Source organism: Callorhinus ursinus, unplaced genomic scaffold (assembly GCF_003265705.2).
Source record: "Callorhinus ursinus isolate GAN/ISIS: 27379988/994484 unplaced genomic scaffold, GSC_fseal_2.0 scaffold4, whole genome shotgun sequence".
Classification (NCBI taxonomy): domain Eukaryota; kingdom Metazoa; phylum Chordata; class Mammalia; order Carnivora; family Otariidae; genus Callorhinus; species Callorhinus ursinus.
The window spans coordinates 135,554,457-135,571,167 of NW_027397066.1; the positions used below are offsets into that span (position 1 = coordinate 135,554,457).

Here is a 16,711-nt window from a genome sequence, read left to right on the forward strand (position 1 = left end):
GGTTCTCATGTTGGTTCCTTTTCTGAAATTACACTTTGGGTCATCTCCAAGATAAGATCAAACAATCTTATAAATTAATTCCTTTTGCCAATACTTGTGACTTGAAATACTGTGTAAAATGATTTCTTTAATATAATATATTTAGAAAACTAGATTCTATCAGTACAAATGCAATTATTGGTATTGAGAGGAAAAAAGCAAACCAAATCAACAAGCAAACTTCTCTTCTATTAGGAATTAAGTAAAAAATATACCTGTATTTTCCTTAACCTGTTTATTTCAGTCATGTTAGTTATATAAAAGTAAAAGGTTAAGAATGTTTAAGATGGTATTAAATTCACATGATAATATAGTAAGGGTACACGAATAAACGTACTGCATTTTATCAAGATTCTTTATAGATTCAGCTTCTAAAATATTTGAAATAGATTATATAATGAGGCACAAAGAAGAAAGTCAAAAGATTTATATTTGTCTCGGTCACTTTAGGTTTAAAAGGCTTAATTTCCTCAAAAGTAAAATAAGGATAAAATATCTATTTACTGAATACATATTTAGATACTTGTAATTTTAAAATTAGATTACATTCATGAAAGTGCTTTAGTGGTTTGAAAAAAATATATGTAACATTTAACATAAGGTATTATTAGTAAAGTCTATAACACAAATACAAAATCTCTGAAAAATTTTTGTTCAAATTAGAAGAAAAACATTTTAATATTTGAAATCAGTCTCATATTTTACTGGACTTTTAAAACTTTAACTGCTATTCATGGTAATTCTCTATATTTTGCTACTTTCCTTTAAATGTTCTCTGTTAGCAATGAAAAATTAGTATTATTTTCTCGGGAATATTTAATAAATAGGAATTATTTTCTTGGGAAAGACTGGTTTTCTCTAATGTATGTCTTTCTAGAAATACATGAAAAAGTACTAATCCTTAGGTTTCTATAAAATTGTCATTACTAAACTTACACATAAAATTAATCATAGTTTGAAGACCTCTCTGCATTTTACCAAGTTTCATAAAATATTACCATATATCTAACAAGAAGATCTAAAAGTATTACCAGAATAAGTTAACTTTGATATTGGCATACTTCCTAGTGTTTCCCCCTATTTTGATGAATGGTTTTTGAGATATATATAAATATATCTCCTATATAGAAGTGCATATTTGATGTAAATGTTATATAGTTGATAAATATATGTGGTGTGTATATATATTATATATGTAATATGTAGTATGTATAACATATATATTATATATGCCAACTCAGTGATTTATTATATTTTGTTGTTTTATTTTTTTCATTTTATATCAAACATTTTATGTGCCAGGTGCTTGAGTCAGGAGGATCCCTCTAAGTTTCTGACCTGTCATATTCCCTGATTTGTAAATCAGGGTTTTTATGGGACTGGCTTATTATCAAATGGCAATGGCCACTTCTTTGGAGGGGAATCCCCTGAACACTATTAAAAGTCTCGTTATTTCCTTACCCTCCCTATCTCATAATACTAGTTTATTTTTTTCACACATTTATTTGTCTGTTTGTTTACTTGCTGAATGTCTTTTGCCATTACAAAGTGAACCCAATTATGGAAGTAATTTGTATATGTTATTTTTTCTCCATCACCAGAACTTATTTTTTTATTTTATTATATGGCACATAAAAATAATTTTTTGAAAGGGTGAATAAACAAATCAGATCATCACCTAAGATAGGAAATTTAAAAATATACTCCATATTAAAAAAAAAAATAGTTCACCACTAAATGTGGTCACTTTGTCCTAGGGCTACCAAGTTATAGGTTATATGGGTTACAGGTTATATATCTTTTCTTCTGCTTATATGTAAGGAATAAGAGATATAAACAATTCATAAAAAAAGCTGAAGATGAAATTTTAAAACAAAATAAAATAAAAAAATGAGTTTTTCCATGAATATCTAAAAAAATGTTAGTGTGACTGATAAAATGATAAGTCTGATAAAATGATAAGCTGGTATAAGATTCAGTCTTTATGTTCAGAAGCAAGTGAGGGCAGTGGAATGTAATCACATCAGGAAGTACTATAATTTGTTCTTAAATTATTTTAAAGGATAATAAGAATCACCTTATAAATTGTAAAAAAAGCCCTGTAAAAGGGCTCGATGTAAAGCTTTATTACTTAAGATTGATCATTTATCACCTAATCAAAATTGGATAGCAATAACCCAGGAGGGATAGAACTAATTATAGTATTTTATAAACATCTTATGAGTAAGTAACTTGATCACCAAAATTAAATCTACTTGTAAAAGGAAACTGATAAACCAGGTTAGCAGTATTATGTCATTTTGTTCAGTTACATAAATTCTTCCCTGATAGACAAATAAAATTCTCATGCCAAAAGGTACAGTACATTATTATTATTCTATGTTATATTTTGCTTACCTATAGAATTGTAACACAGCCCTTGGCAAAACAATGAAAAGGGTGAAATTTCTCATTGACCTATTCTCAACTTCCATTTGAATGACTTTCTTATTTTCTGCTCACTATGTAAACAAATAGGCATAACTATTTTCCAGAAAAACCATTATTTACAAAAAGAAATCACTGCCCAAGTTTTACTATCCTCGCTTTAGCATCTACATATAATTTATAAGAATGAAAAATAGAATTCGATCTGGTTGTTTTCTATTTTTTTTTAACTTTTGTAGACATTGTTAACATAAACATCCTTCTAGATGAACCTTTGCTTTTATGTAATTATTAAGTGCAGGTATGTATTTAGAATTAAGATAGCTGGATCAAATTGTACATGCCTTTGAAAAATATAAAATACTGCTCTCCTTAAAGATAGATTTATACCATTATATATAGATATATATAGATATATATATTACTATTTGTAGTATATATGTAAAGTGCTACCAGTATTCTGCACTCTATTATATATATGAGTAGAGAACACTGATGTGTGTGTGAGCATGCGCACGTGTGTGCGTGTGCACGTGCACGTGTGTGTGTGTGTGTAATTACACATATATAATGGGGTGGAGAACACTGGTAGCGCTTTACAACTTTGCAATACGTTATTTGGATAGACATTTTCTTGTCATAAACAGAGAAGTTATTTTTTTGTTTTCTTTATATTTTACCTGGATGGCGGGGATTTTTTTTTTTTTGAAGGTTTCAAATGTACTTTATTTCTTCAATTATGCCATATTTTAATGGGTGCACAGTGCTTTTACTTGGAATCAATTTTGAGTTGGTTTCGAAACATCTCAGCTGGGATGATTGATTGGTGATCTCTCCATTCCTTTGGGGTGACTCTGCCAAGTGGGAACAGATTCCATTCTATTCCAATTTGTGTTCCCATCTGTACCCATACAGCAACACAGAAAGTGACTCCACTAGCTAATACAGCGTTACCATATTTGTCATAGCAATCATGTGTCCATTTCTGGTGTCTCTGTCTTGCCATTGTTTGCTGAATGCTTTGAACTCAGAGACGACTTAGAGCATTTTTGGCCATGGGAAACATCATGAAGCTGAAGTTGTCTTGTTTTTTCACTAATGAATAGATAAATCAGAAAAGTGAGAAAAAAAGTAACCCAATATGTTTCTACATCTAAAGAGAAGCTGAAATTCCTAGTATCTGTGTACTTATTTGACTTTACATATGGATTACTCTATTGTATGCACTATCCCATAAGACCTTTAAGTGTTTATGGAACTGTTATAGGTAAGGTCTCATTTTATGTACTACACTTTCAGTAGGAGATGCCACACTCCCTATAATATTGTTAGTTACTGAAATAAATTAACTGAACCCTTCAGTCTTGTCATTATCTGGTGATTTCTGCTTTTCTGTAACACTAGCCTCAATGTCCTGCCCTGAATTAGAAGCTACAGACTAGATATTCTAGAAGAAAAATCAAGAGATATCATTTTAAATATGTTATTTTCTGATAAGCCTATAATGAAGGTCCTTTTTCTTTTTTTCTTAATCTGCAACCCTTAATTTTGCAGGTTTCAGTTGAACTTTTATAATGGGCTCAGGTTAGAAAAACCACTGCTGTCCTTTGATAAACTGCATTGGGTTAAATTTTCTTAGCCCTGACTACAACACACTTATTTGCAAACAGTGTCACTGCCAGAGTTTATAAGGATTCTGTTGAAATATTATATATAGATGACCTCATTTGCAAAACTACTCAGAATGGTTGCTGGATGTTTTATAGTTACTTTGTTTTCATGTGGATATAGTTCCCTGCATAGGTCAATATGAATCATCTGTCCTTCAAACCAGGGTATAATTACATAAACTGGGTGTATAAAACCGATGATAGAGCATTATAGTTAAAGATAAATTTTAAAAAGATAAATTGCATTTAATTATTTTAAGGCACCGGTTAAGGAGGACAAAAAGTTTGCATTTTATATATGGAAATACTGTCTGTAAAGTTCTCCCCCAAATTTAAACCTGTATTTGTTCCATACCTTGGAGATTATCTGTCTTTTTTTTTTTAAGGAGATTATCTGTCTTATAAAATATCTATAACAGAATCTATATAAATAAAAAATGGCAAATAGAATATGCTTACTAGAAACGCTCAAGTTTAAATAAATATTCTCCCACTGAAACTGAGTCATTCTTATAATAATGATAATGATGAGAATTTGCCTGGAAAATATATATTAATAAAGCAAAAAGTTTAAAGAATAATGTCAATTTATGAACAAATATCACGGATAGTTTTGGTTGCCCTGATGTTATATAAATATATAAGCTTAAATCTACAAATATGGAAAATGTAAAAGGAAATTGACTCTAACCCAATTCAATTAATGACATTAGCATAAAACTCATGCACACCTTTCTTTAAAAAGATAAATCTTTAAAATTTACCTGTTTTAAAAAGGGGGCTTTGAGGGGCACTGGGGTGGCTCAGTTAAGCATCCGCCTTTGGCTCAAGTCATAATCCCAGGGTCCTGGGATCAAGCCCTGCATCAGGGCTCCCTGCTCAGTGGGGAGCCTGCTTCTCCCTTTCCCTCTCCCATCTCCCCCCACTTGTGCTCTCTCTCTATCTAAAAATAATAATAATAATATCTTTTAAAAAATGAAAAATGTGCTCCAATCCTAGAAGATGGCTTAACTTTGTTTTCTAATGTGATTAGTTGACCCTACGGGAACTAAATTAGCATTCTTGAAAGAGTGAACAATTCTCTGATATATTTTAATGAGCTTTATAGGTGTTCTTGGAAATTCATTCAACAAAATGTCCATCTTAGGAAGAACCTTTAAAGATCTCTAACCATACTTGCAAGGGATCTAATGATCTTTAACCAGGACTTTTTTTTTTTTTTTTTTTAATGCAGCCTAACAACTGATTATATGCAGTCTTTTTACTTCCACTATATGTTTGCCAAAAAGGGATCTTTGAATTAGCTTTTACAGGAAGCTTCTTCACTTGAAGCAAATTTGAAATAAAATTTTGATTCATGATCAAAATAAATTAAGACTTGGTTATCTTTTATTATCACGTATTTCACTTTTATTGAAAATTAAGTATCTAAATCTTTTGCCTGTATATGTTTTACAATATTATTTCCAAATTGTCATTTTTTTCCTAAACTTTATTTTATGGGTTTTCCCTTTATAACATTTTTATTTCTTTGATTTGCAACAGTTAAAATTGTTAAAGTCATGCAGTCCTTGCTGTGCTTACAAAAACAAAAATAACAACAAAATACTCTTTGTCATCTGAATTGATATGGGCTATTTCTTAAAAAGTAGAGTGAACAAATACGACAACCTTTCTCCACACCTATAGTTCATTAGTGGGTTAAAGGCTTCTCAGATAATAAAAACGACTACAAAGATAACATAATTAAACAAGGTAACGATTTTTTTTACAAGTTGGTGTAAACTACGCTAAAAGTCACGCACCATCAATGTGACTAAAATAAAGATTATTAAAAAAATTAAGAAAGTGATATTCAAAATCAGAATCTTTTTTTTTTTTTTAAGATTTTATTTATTTGACAGAGAAGAGAGCACAAGCCGAGGGAGCGGCAGGCAGGGGAGAGGGAGAAGCAAGATCCCCGCTGAGCAAGAAGTCTGATGCAGGACTCCATCCCAGGACCCTGGGATCATGACCTGAGCCGAAGGTAGACGCTTAACTGACTGAGCCACCCAGGCGCCCTCAAAATCAGAATCTTCGGACTCTCATTTGATCTTTGGGAGTAGAACATTAATTTCAACCCAACTTTAAAGAAAGTAAAAGAGTGGTGACAAAGAGAAAAGGAGAAAGAGAAAAAGAACTATTTTGAAGTGTTTATATACCATGCAAGATAAAAACAAAACAAAACTGTACTGATACAGAATGATAAAAGTATCATAAAATACTAAAAATAAAGGTTTTCCAAATATAAATATTTTACCTTTTAAAAATGTATATCAGATGTAATTGATCATAATTTAATGCTTCTTAGAAATAAGCCTTTATGTTTATGTGGCATTGTGCAAGGAACTTGATTTTCTGATATAGCAGTATTATAGGTAGGGTTACATCTATAAAAAAAATAAATATTTCAAAACACCTGGGTGGCTCAGACGGCTAAGCATCCGCCTGTGGCTTGGGTCATGATCTCAGGGTCCTGGCCCCACGTGGGGCTCCCTGCTCAACAGGGAGCCTGCTTCTCCCTCTCCACCTGCCCCTCCCCTTCTCATGTGTGCTCTCTCAAATAAAAAACAAAAAACTTAAAAATAAATAAATAAATAAATAAATAAATAAATAAATAATTCTACCATGTTGCTCAAAGACTGAGAACTGTTTCCTTTCCTCATATGTCTAACAGTGCTTTCTTCTGTCATGCCCTTTGCTCTCTTCTCTTTCTCTCCTTCCATACTTTTTCAATTTCTCCCTACATTTATCTGTTCTTGCCTTGGCCAAAGACATACTTCATTTTAGGAAGAGCATTTAAAGACCTTTACCAGATTTGCAAGGAATCTGATTATTTGTAAACTTTTTTTTTTTTTTGGTGGTGGTGGTGAAGGGAGGAGGGGTCCCAGCTCAACAGCTGATTGAAATACTTTATTTTTTTAAGATTTTATTTATTTATTTTCGAGAGAGAGAGAGAGAGCAAGCATGAGTGGGAGGGAGGAGGCGGAGGGAGAGGGAGAAGCAGAATCCCCACTGAGCAGGGAACCTGGACTCAATCCCAGGACCCTGGGATCATGATCTGAGCCAAAGGAAGATGCTTAACCTACTGAGCCACTCAGGCTTCCCTGAAATGTCTCTTTTATCAATTATTTTCCTCTCTTTTTCATCATGCATCTTGCTTTTCTTTTTCTTTTTCCTGAAACTGTGTTATTCTTTTCTTATAACAACTACAATTTTGTTCTATTCTTTGAGCTCAAGGGTATGAAGTTTGGAATTTGGAATTTCTGATATTAAGTTATCCTTTACATGATCACTTCATTTATTTTGTTTATGTAGAAAAGCTATTAATTTTCATAGTGTATTATGTTTCCATCCATTATGTAAATCTCTTTCATTAGCTATGTTGTACTTCAATATATTGTCTTACAATTTTTTAGTAATGATAAGATCTACAAATAAAATAATGACTGCCTCTTAAAAGTTATTTGTGAAAGTTCCCTGTGTGCTTCCATCATCTAGACCTTGCATATGAATGCTAAGTAACAATAGAGTAGCAGGCATTCTTGAATTTCTTGAGAAATTAATGATAAAGTCACCTTTTACCCGACCCTAGCATTTCAAAACCAAGAAAAAAAAATCTGCTTTTCCCAGAAGTTTGTCCTTTGGCCTCCATTTAGAGGAAGAAGGGGTCAAGTGAGAGCTTTAGAACAAGACTGCCACATCCATAGTCTCTGTCTCATGTTTAGGTGTTAAGAAAAGACCAGAAAGTCCACCCAATGCTCCAGCCCCAAACTCAAAACCTTCCATCACCATCTGCCTTGAAGACCAATAATAGGAATCTGATGCTTCTTACCTGCTTCTTCATTCACCCAAAAATCAGCTTTCCTCATTTACTCCATTCTAATCACCGTACACCCAGCAAAGTCCCTCTCCCAACCCTTCTCTTTTCCCCGCTTACGAAAACTTTTCTTTCAGTCTTGGAAACCCATGATTAATCACCAGAATAAGAATCAAATGAAGCAACTTATTTCTTAACCTTTACACTCTGAATAAAATCTCACTTTTGCTGGGGTCATTTTATACCATGTAGGTCTTATGGGATGGATATATTCCCTATTCCTCACGTTTACCAGAACAAAAGGTAAATAAGTACTCTAAGTTTCACAAAATGATTATCTGGGGGACTTTAAAAATAATGATGCTGAGGATATGCCCAGACTAAATTCATCAGGATTGTTAGGGATGAGAGGAAACACCAGCATTTATTAGGCTCTATGAGTGATTCCACCGTGTAGATATATTTGAAAATTGCTATCTAGCTTCTTACTGCCATTTGAAATTTATTATCACTCCCCTATCTCTAAAAGCCCCCACTCTTCTTTTAGTTTCATACATTTAGACTGTTACTTGTCCTTTCTATTCAAATCAACTCCTGACCACCAAGGCATTTTTCTTCATTTCTCATAAGGTTTCATCTCCTGGATCACTATAACTGTCTGTAGCCCTATTATTTCTTTATACTCATTAATTTCAATATCTATGTTGATGGCTGTAATAAGGCTTTGTCTTCCCCTTTACTTGAATTTCTCTTCTCTAAAGTTCTTGTCTTTCACTCCACCTCCGCCACCCACTTGCATCGGCATTTCTAGCTTTTAATTAGCAATAACAAAAGTTCCTCCATAATTTTAATTTTAAGTACTGCATTTTTCAACCCCATGCTTTGGTCTTCCCAGTGCTCTTTCTGTGGTATCCCAAACTGAATGGTTTAGTTTTTCCTAAATGATCTCTATTGATCCTAGATTTTATTGTACACCTCAATTACTTCATCACCAGGGACTACATGAAGATAGAGAAAAGAAATGAGTCCAAGACACAAGTCCTGGGTCACTCTAACATTTACAGTAAGGAAGTTGAAGGGATACTAACCAAAAGAGAAAGAGACAAAGGTGGAGAAGGGGTGGGGGAGAGATTGAGAGAATGAACATCCAGTGAAAAGCCCAAGGTAAGTCAAGTAAGGAAAATATATGATGGACGAGAAAGTGATTATTCCATCAATAGCTGCTGATAGGTAAGCAAGGTGAAGACTTAGAACTAAACATTGGGTTTGGAAATGTGACAGTAAATGTCTGTGAAAAATGCTTATGTAAACCTGTGATTGGAATGAATCTATTAATGAATATGGGGGAAGAATTTGGAGACAGTGAATATAGATAACTCACTTGAGATTGTCTGAAGATCTTTTTATGTTGATGAGAATGACATGTCGGGGAGCAAGAATTCCTATCTCCTCAAAGGTCCTTCTGGATGGACTAAGGATCAAACTGACGTGAGACAGATTAACAGAAGCAAATCAAATTTAATAGGCATGCATATGGGGCATCCATACAGACATGGAAACTACAAAGATAGCAAGCAAAATGAGGTGTGCATGTCATTCTGAACTAAGGAGAAGGTGGTAGGGGTTTGGGATTTCAGAGGAAAGGAAGACACTTCACTGGGAGATGAGAAGAGCAGGTATTTGGTTTAATTACATTAAACATAAAACATTTAATTATGTTTGCCCTGCCATACAGATCGGTCACTCAGATAAAATTTATCTCTGCTAATAACATCTGTTAATAACTTTGTTATTAACCCTTATTCTGGGAAAGACCCCCCCATTTAGATTCTTCTGTGTGGTTTAAGGAAGAACAAAAGTTCCTCTTGAGCCTGCGGGGCTCGAGTGCCTTCAGCTCAAAATATTCCCTATGCCAAAGTGGCACATTCTGGGGAATGGGGTTGCTGTCTTGAACCCCCTCACTTGGTAGGAGGGGGAATTGCTGGAACAATATCCTTTATTAAGTGAGAGATAAAGAGATTTGCTGATGACCTTAGAGGACACTGGATAATTAGTGACAGTCTCTATCTTATTACATTTTATACCAAATTCATTATCTCTCTTTCTAACTAATTCCTCCTAAATCCCTCCAATGGCTCATAGGGATGTACTTGGAGACATCTCCGAGTCCTCTTTTCCTCACCTTCCAAGTATAATTCATCTACAAGTCATATTAACTCCAATTAAAAATATACTGAGAATAAAACTATTTCTCTCCACCTGCGCTGCTATTACCCTGATCCAGGATATCTCCAACTCTAGCCTGGATTGTGATGGTATTTTAACTAGTCTTTCTGCTTCCCCACATAAATCCTAGTCTCAGCAGAGCAGCCAATGATTCAGTTTAACTATGGGTTACATAATCTTAGTTCTCTGCTCAGAACATTCCGATGCTTTTTTTCTGTCAGCAGAGATGCCGAAAGGCCTTACACTGAACTCTTACCGCCTTTTATAATTTGTCCACAATCCATTTTCTGTGTGTGCTTACTCACCTCCAGTCACACTGACTTTCTTGATGTTTTTTGAATTCACTAGGCAGATTTATACCTGCTTCAGGGTCTTTCTCATATTTTTCTCCTTGTCTAGAAAACCCTTGATGAAAAAATTCTATCTATCATTTTCTTCAAGTCTTTGCCAAAATGTCCCATCCTCAGAAGCCTTTTTGGACTGCCCAATTTCAAATGGTATGCTATACCAGTCATGCCCTTCTATCCTTCACCTTTCTTAATGGCAACTATATCCTTCTAACATAATACTTACTTTAAAGATTTATTTTCTGTTTTCTATCTGCCTCATACCCACTAAGATGTAAGCCCTATTAGGACATAAATTCTATCAGATTACTTTTTTTCACCGCTATAACTTAAGCCTTTAGGTGCAATGCCTGTGTCATATCTTTATAAAGCTAGTTGCTGTAATAAAAATCGTGTCACATGAAAATCATTTTGAAACGGGAAATAACAGTGTCAGTGTCTAACTGGATTCCTGTGTTTGCCAAGTAGGTGCTAAGTATTTAGGGCATAAATATTTATTAAGATGCATGGGCATAACAACATACAACATGAAACTATTAGACATTTATTTTTGGTGTAGGTATTCCACACACACACACACAAATACCATGACACTAAGAAGTCTCTGGGTTATAAGAGCTCTGAAACTTTTATGTTCTATTCTCTTAAACCAGAGAATTAATTGTTAAACAGCCTGGTCAGCCATGGGTTTGGAAGAATTTCTAATTACCTGATCCTGATAGAAATCCCACATTCTTGCTTCTGGCATGTTGTTTTATGTCTCCAGTGAACCTTACACTCTAGGTGCTGTCAGTGCATGAGAAAGATTGGAGAGCTGGGACTTCATCAAGTCAGAGAAAAGGTTGTACAAACACATTTATTCTCTGCTAATAACTGTTTGTGTAATAAACATCAAAGCTTCCTGAAGGTGACGCATGTCCAAATTAGCTTAAATAAGTGTACAGCATCTGATTGAAATCTAATCATCCTTAGGAAAACAACGAAAATATTCCATCCATAAGTAGCAAGCTATCTAAAAAAAAAATCGTAGAATATTACACTTTCTATATCTAGCAATTATAGGAATGGAAGCTTTATGAACTTAGTAGCTGGCATCAGAATTCCTTATAGAAATGGAAAATCTCTATTGGAATACTTTGAGAGCTTAGATTGTTGTGAGCAGTCCACCTCATAAATTAATGATTTTGTATATGGAAATACAAGAATACAGGAGGAGAAAAGGAGAAAAAAAAAGGAGAAAAAAGAGAGAAAAGGGAAATTGAGTATATGAAATGCGGCAAAGGACAAAAATTGTATGTGCATTTGAGGAAAAAAGATGTAGATGAAGTGGTCAATGGATGTTCAGGGGTGGAAAATCTAGTGTATCTTAAGAATCATAACGCCTATGGGGCGACTTGGTGGTTAAGCCTCTGACTTCGGCTCAGGTCACGATCCCAGGGTCCTGGGATTGGGCCCCGCATTGGGCTCTCCACTCAGCGGGAAGCCTGCTTCTCCCTCTCCCACTCCCCGTGCTTGTGTTCCTGCTCTTGCTGTGTCTCTCTCTGTCAAATAAATAAAATCTTAATAAATAAATAAATAAATAAATAAATAAATAAATAAATAAATAAAATCTTAAAAAAAAAGAATCATAATGCCTAAAGTATTTGTGTGGATATGATCTACAATACTTCCATATGTTTACAGATATTGAATCAATTCTACTTTATTCACAAATGTTCTAAAATTTTTGGATTCATTTTCTTCTCTTTATTTCTTTATATTTAATGTAGATACCGAGTAAAGGAAAACTTTTTCTTTTGTGTACATCAGATGCTGAAACATGAGTCCAAATATAAAAGGGACGATAATTATCATTGGTAGTTTTAAATTCAAGGAAATATTAACTAGTTGGATTTCTCTAGATTGGAAATGGCTGAAAAGATATAAATGAAATCAGAATTATACAATTTTCACAGTTTGTAATTATAAATATTTCATATGATATTTGATCAATCCTATTTCCTTAATAAACACTAATTCCCATGAAAAATTTCCGTGTGTCTGTTTGGCTCATCATTTTAACATTGGCAACTCTCACTCTGTCTGCAACATTGAAAGAATTAAATTAAATTAAATTAATATTGAATGGTGTTAATAATTTTTGTGGATTTGTCAAGCCCTCAGCTTGACACTTGATACTATTTATAGACTTGTTATAGTACAACAGATGAATATAATGTAAGCCAATTTCTCATATTTAAAATACAGTAAGAGCTCTTGATAGTCATGGACTATGATTTATTAATCACTATATCTCTAACACTTAATTCAGTGCCTGACATTAGTGGGTTCTTTATCAACATTAGTTTATTGAAATGAACTGAAGGAAAAAAAAGTATGTGATCATTCCCACCCACTGGCCTCTGACTTCTGTCCTATTTCACATAGTTTATGAGCAACTCATTCTTCTCTAATTATTATGGTCCCATATGCTTTAATCCATACGAGAACATTAGCTAAATTTTAAATGGACTATTTGTTACGCAATATAGTTTAAACATTAATCCATGTATCAGAGTAGTAATTTTAAGTCATGTGGTGAAAAACACTCATTTTTGAACATGAACAAATTTTATCATTAATAGTTAACTGATTATTTTTTTCTAACTCCGTATTGATTGTCAGAAATGGAGAAGGATATTTTGTGTTGCAAATTTATAGCATTAAATAACAAGCATTATTCTATCATGAATAGGATAAGATAGGATGGATGAAAAGGATAATGAATAGGATAAAGCTAAACTCTAAAAATTCTTCTTAATTGTTAATAATATTTCTCTCCAGATCTGCCCATGACCATTTTAAACCCCTAAATGAATTATTTCCTAAAAAAGGAAGCAAAACAAATGCAGGTTTTCAATCAAAACAGTGTGTGCCAAATTATTTTAAGATCTTCCTTTCTGATCTGTAATGTTTAATTTTTCTCATATATAAAATTCCAATGAAAATCAATAAGATGACTTCTATATATTTTTCTAATATAGATGCTTATGCATGTGTTATATATAAAAATCTTTAGAGGGTCGCTTTTCAAGTATAGACACTTTACAATTTGAGCAAAAATGATAAGATATCACAATAAATTTAGATACCAAATGTGAAAAACAGAAACCAACTTTTTGTATTCCCTCAGCTTTAAAATCACAAAATATTTTAAAATAAATTAATAAACCAGTTGAAAGATCTTTTTTTTTCTTTTTCTAGAATTATGAAGTGTTGAAAGTTTAGATTTTTGTTTTTAGTTATGGATACACTTTCTAATTTCAACACTGACTATGTTTATAACAGCTTAAATTGCATTAGGAAACTTTTTATGTAAAGGACCAGATAATAAGTACTTTAGGCTTTATAGACCTTACGATCTCTGTTGCAACCACTGGACTCTGCCATTATAAAGGGACATCAGCCCTATACAATGATAAGCAAGTGGGTGCGCCCATGTGGCAACAAAACTGCTTACAGAAACAGGTGATAGGTGGGGTTTAGCCCACAGGCTGTAGTTTGCCAACCCCTCACTAGGGGGATACCAAAGAACAGTGTTCACTGTAAATATTTAACCTGAGCCTGCTGTGCCACTTTTGGGGCAAGAAAAACAATTATAAAATCAAAATAGCAATTTAATGTAGTTATGTGAACAACTACTGTTTTTCAATTGACCTCCCATACTATTAGGATGAATTAACTTTTTTGGGAAGCGTGTCTCTCAAAGATGTTTAGTGTTAACTCAGCACCACTGAAGATCTTTGAAGGGATGTTGCACCATCACGATCATTCTTTTGGTCTTTATTTGCATAATATTTGCCCTTAATTTTACAGAGGTTAAATTTTCAAATTTATGCAATAAGGTTTATGATCTTCAGAAAAGATTTTTTAAATCCCTTACAATAAAATTTCACTGAAGAAAATCTACTCCATCAGATAAGCAACTTGGGCATAAAAGAAAAAAAAAGGAAAAGGGAAATGGAGCAATTATCTGTGACCTTAGTCTGTATTGTTCTAGTTCAGAAAAATAGTTTCTGAAATTCTTAGCAACTTGCTTAGTAATAAAATATTCTTTATGAATATTAAGTCCTATTAAATTTTCATTTGCTAAAACGCCATCTAATTGCAATAAACATTTATTTTTGGCAAAATCAACTCTATCTCCAACCATACAAAGGGTAGACAGTCCCCAAAAGCCTGCACATTTCCACTGGAACATGACTATTCTAATTTGCATGTTAGAAATTAACTAAGAGAAAAGAGTTTAATGTTGATTCTGCTATTAACATGCATTTATATTATATTATAATATTATATAATTATAGTTATTATGTTAAAACATGGGTTTTGAAATTTTAAAGACAAAAATATTAATATATTTTCCATGAGACAGGTCAAATAAATATTAACTCAATTTCCCATTGATTTCATATTACTAATCCTATTCTTTTATACCACACTGACTTGTTTATAATGCTAATGATTAGGAAAACAAAACAGATAAAAGAAAATGCTCTTAATTTTTCATTTTTTAATAATCATTATATAAATACATGACAAAGCGTCTAGTTCATCAGCATAATGAACCTAGGGGTGATCCTGTGTGGAAAAATTCACTTATCCTGTGAAGCTTTAAATGAAAAAAGAACAGTCCTTGGCATTTAATCAAAATCATGAGTAACAAAGAGTAATCATTATACAGAGATACTTCAACCAATCCGGAAACAGCTATCTCATGACATCATTTCCATTTCAATAGACAAAAATAGTATTTTCATGGTCATTTTATTAACACATGTTATTTCTAAGACCATGGAACCAATAAAACAGTATGAAAAGTTAATGATGTTGAACAAGTATTATAATTTAATGGGTACATTCACAAATCTCCACCATTTAGCAGTCAACTCATTTATTGAAGCCATCACCATTTTATTTGCATTTTGATATATTAACTAAATATCAATATTAATTCAATGCTAGCATGTCCACTTCTTTAAGATTCTTTCTTTTTTTTTTTTTTCTTTTTTTTATCCCCCCCTTTCAGGGCAGGCTGTCATAGCGGTTCTGGCCTCCATATAAAGTGGGCCTTTTCTTTTGTTAGGCTTCCAAGCACCCATGTCACTGAGCCCCTGTTAAGAAATTAGATCTTTGAGATCTTGGACTTGAGCTCCTTGGGCTTGAGGCAGTGAAAAAAAAAAAAAAGATATTAAATCTTATGGTATAAGACAGAGCCCTGAATCAGAACTGCAAGTTTGGAGGGCCTATGACAATCTGGGGATTTGATTTTCTTAAAAAAATAAATAAATATTCTCTCTATATGCCCCCACCCCAAATTTCAGTATCCCGATATTTCCCTACAGTGGCCCTGATTTTGATATCTCTAGCCTGGCAATTCAGACCTTTCTGACATTCTGCCACTCTTAACAATTAAGCCGTGTGTCTGGCTTTCAGCTGGGTTGGCCCTCCAACTACAGAAGAGTGTCACATTAATGCTGTCCCAGAAGTTCTACTGAGTAAGGGACAGGCAGGGCTAGGTAGGGAGAGATAGGTATGGGGCTATGTGACCAGACTCGTAGCGGGGTATGTGATCAGCCTCACCAAAAATCCCAGAAATGCTGAGGTGTAAGGAAACCAAAGGTAAGGGAGCATAACCAGACCACCTCTTTTGTTTTAAACAGCAGACATGAGATATTCAAAGGAGAATCAATCATGGTGCTATTAGTGGTGACATCAAGAAGGTTTAAGTTCCCTAGTCGGTTTTCTATAAAAGACCGACTATAAAAGCCCTCAGCAGCAACTCATTCCTGACCCCTCTCACTCTAGAGAGCTTTCTTTCTGTTCTCGCCTTCACTTAATAAACTATCTCTTCACCCTTTTGTGTCTGCAAGATTCGTTCTTCCATTTTGTGAGACAGGGACCCTGCAACCCTGTAATGCTATGGCATCTTGCACTTTGTTTTAATTTGCTGGTTGAATGATCTAAGGCTGTCATTTTTATGTCTTAAGTGCATCAGTCACTTATTACAAGCCACCAAATTCTACATCCCTTGTGTTTGCTACTTTCTCCATACCTCTCAAAGACGGGGATAATGCACAAATTAGAATATCTCTTTACACCTA

At 33.5% G+C, this 16,711-nt stretch overlaps 1 pseudogene; it reads right to left on the bottom strand.

Moving 5' to 3' along the window:
• Positions 1-3,235: 3,235 nt before the first annotated feature.
• On the bottom strand, positions 3,236-3,535 carry LOC112825790 (cytochrome c oxidase subunit 7B, mitochondrial pseudogene; annotated as a pseudogene).
• Between the last annotated feature and the right edge of the window lie 13,176 nt (positions 3,536-16,711).